Genomic DNA, 3310 nt, shown 5'->3' with positions numbered 1-3310 from the left:
ACGTGGTCGGAACCGATGGAATTTAGTGCATTTAGAAGCGTCATGGCTGCCAACGTGGATGAGCTGCAAAATTTTGTCAGTGCTCTTGATAGTTTGTTTCTTCAATGTCAGAGATCTCAATGTAATCGGGATCCAATAGGATCAGAACATTGCAAGAACAAAATGGAAGACTATATTCTTATCGTAGTTGCTATGAAGACAGCTGTAGATGAAAATACAGCGCCAAATTCGTCGTTAAGAATTTTGCTTGGTAATTTGATTGCTGCAATGGAAAGAGAACTCGAAAAGTTAGCTGAGATTGTCGACAATTATCCCATCGAGGAAGTAAGAAATGTTATTTCGCTTTTGCCTAGTACGGGAGGAAGACCTGCATATAACATCACCAAGGTACAAATCGAACAGTTGAGAGAAACAGGGATGAAGTGGTGTAACATTGCAGAACTTTTGGGTGTGTCTGAGCGAACCCTTCAAAGACGAAGGATAGAATTCGGAATTGAACCAAGTTTCTCAGAAATTTCAGATTATGATCTGGATAATCAAATAAGAGAAATTCTCCAATTGACACCATATAGTGGTGAGTGTTACGTCAGAGGTAGTTTAAAAGGAAGACAGATAAATGTCCAAAGACATAGAGTTAGAGCTAGTATCCAAAGAGTCGATCCAATTGGTAGGAGTATACGAAAAAGGTATGCAATTTGTCGACGTGTCTACAACGTTCGTGGGGCAAACCATTTGTGGCATATTGACTCTAACCATAAATTGATATCATGGAGATTTGTAATTCATGGTTGCATTGATGGTTTTAGCAGAACAGTTATTTACCTAAAATGTTGCACAAACAATAGAGCAGACACTGTTCTTCGCTTGTTTGAAAACGGTGTGGGAGAGTTTGGCCTACCATCTAGAGTTCGAGGTGACCATGGCGTCGAGAATGTTGATGTGGCAAGATACATGGTTTATAACAGAGGCACCGATAGAGGCAGTTTTATCGCTGGTAGAAGTGTGCACAATCAGCGTATTGAGCGATTATGGGCAGAAGTCAACAGAGTTATGACAGCGCTATACAAGGATTTGTTCAAATTTCTAGAGAGAAGTGAACAACTTGATTCCCTTAATGAAGTACACCTTTTCGCTCTCCAGTATGTTTTTTACCTCGCATCAATGTATCCTTAGCTGAATTCCGAAGGCAGTGGAATCATCATGGAATGAGAACTGCCAATCATCAGTCACCATTAGCATTATGGCATACTAATATGATAACAGTCCCAGATGATTCGACAGTAATTAACTGGGAATCCTATGGAATTGACTACAGTACCTCAGGACAAGCAATTCAAACAAACAATAACATTGTTATTCCAATTCAGATATTGAACTTACTGAAGCACAACTCCATTACCTGCAACAAACGGTAAATCCTTCCCAGGATGATGGGAATAATGGTATAGGACATTTTTTAAATACAGTGGACATAGTTGGTGATTTTATTTCTGAGGAAACAATAGACATTTGAATTGTTTAATTAACTATAGTACCAGTAAAAACAAACATTGAAATTACATCAATCCCATAAACTATGTAATTTATTTCATTAAAACAACAAAGAACCTGCAGTACAAATTTTCTGCTTAACAATGTTAAAGTGATAGTTGTGCTGGAACAGTATCAGTGTTTATACTTATGAATTATAAAAAATTTCTTTATTAAACATACTATAAAGGCCACAGACATAAATCACCCTTTCAATGTGCTTCGAATATTTAGTATGATAAAATATCCATTGAAAACTTTGGAAAAAACATGGAAAACACATGATAAAAAAACTTGAAGTGCAATCAGCAAAAGCCATGTTTGTTACCTTGTTTAAAACTGCATATTAAAAATTTCATTAAAACTGAAATTTGAGAGGATGCAAGTATGAAACCTTTAACTTGTACTTCATGAATAATTCCCATTCTGTTCTAATTACCATCTCAATCATGCTTTTTCATTAAATACATGGAAGTTGCTCTGTGGAACCTAAACCAAACAAAAACTTAGACTACTATACATCGCTTAAACCAGTTTGTACTCTACACAATGTCAAATGACCATGACTGATACCCCCTCATAATGTTTAGGAACTCTTCAGCAAGAGCCAAATACGATTCATAAGTTGAGGGTAGCTCAATTAAGGGGGCACATGTACGAGCAATGGGCCGTCTTTCCACACCAGTGAGGGTACTGAATATAACTGTGATTGAATCGCAGGTGATGATATCACTTCCTGTGCAAAAATGCAAGAACTTTGCCAATGCTTGGCCTTCCAGGGACTTCACAAATCGCTTCAGGTGGGCAAGACTCTCTCGTTCAGCATCATTGGAAGGCTCTGCTCGAAATAGCTTTATAATTTTCTTTGCAGTAGGGGTCTTGCTTTTATACAACTCTTTGAGATCCTCAAAGGTTTGGAATGCTTTATGCTCTTGTAACATATGTAATATAGGAGCCCAACAGTTCACAATATATCTTGGTTTCTGTATCAGCTCCTGATGTGCCAATTCGTTGATTATTTCTTTAATATTTTCCTGCGATGCTACTCTAAAGCACTTCAAAGAAGACAAAAAGTCACTGACATCTTCAGCATCTTTGTCAAAGCTATCACCAAGACACTGATCCAGAACATCCTGGTCTTCAGCTGGGATATATTCTTTGAATGTGGCAAGTAGAAATTCCGTTGTGATGCATTCCTCCCCAAACAAGCATGATGCCATGAACAGAAGAAAGTTGAAGTGGGAAATAACCATAATTCTTGTACCATAGACAAGAATACGAGCAATAGCTTGCCATTCACGTTTCTGCATATCGTGCCTTATGAATGGTGTTTTCTCCTTCCTTCCCACAGCTAAAGACATAAAACAATTGTCCCAAAAATGTGTCAAAACATCCAATATAACACCCTTCCCTTTTCCTTTCTCTGGTTCACCACGTGCATCGATCACAACCACATCAAGATAACTGTTCAAAATGCTTGGGTCGGTAAATATTTCAGTTAAATCTTTACGGATGGTGGATCGGTGGACGGTGACTGTTTTGGGAAGCATTGGAGTGTACATTGATATTAAATGCAAATCGGCTAAAAAGACAAAGTGAAGAAATTAGTTTATTTGTTACAGGTTAATTAGAACATAATATTTTTAGTACAAATTCCTACCTTCATCCATATCAGAAAAAACCTGCCCTGTTTCAACATCAATAATTTCCTGCTGTGGACTATGAGTCTGATCTTCATGTTCACCAATTTCTTCATCAACAACATTGGGTGGAGCTGGTT

At 37.6% G+C, this 3310-nt stretch overlaps 1 pseudogene; it reads left to right on the top strand.

Moving 5' to 3' along the window:
- Positions 1–31: 31 nt before the first annotated feature.
- On the top strand, positions 32–1676 carry LOC114536796 (annotated as a pseudogene).
- The last annotated feature ends 1634 nt before the right edge of the window (positions 1677–3310 follow it).

The sequence above is a fragment of the Dendronephthya gigantea genome, unplaced genomic scaffold, assembly GCF_004324835.1.
Source record: "Dendronephthya gigantea isolate DGI-Jeju-01 unplaced genomic scaffold, DenGig_1.0 000147F, whole genome shotgun sequence".
NCBI classification, from domain to species: domain Eukaryota; kingdom Metazoa; phylum Cnidaria; class Anthozoa; order Malacalcyonacea; family Nephtheidae; genus Dendronephthya; species Dendronephthya gigantea.
The sequence above is the reverse complement of the archived record's forward strand: the minus strand, read 5'-3'. Positions and strand labels throughout refer to the sequence as shown.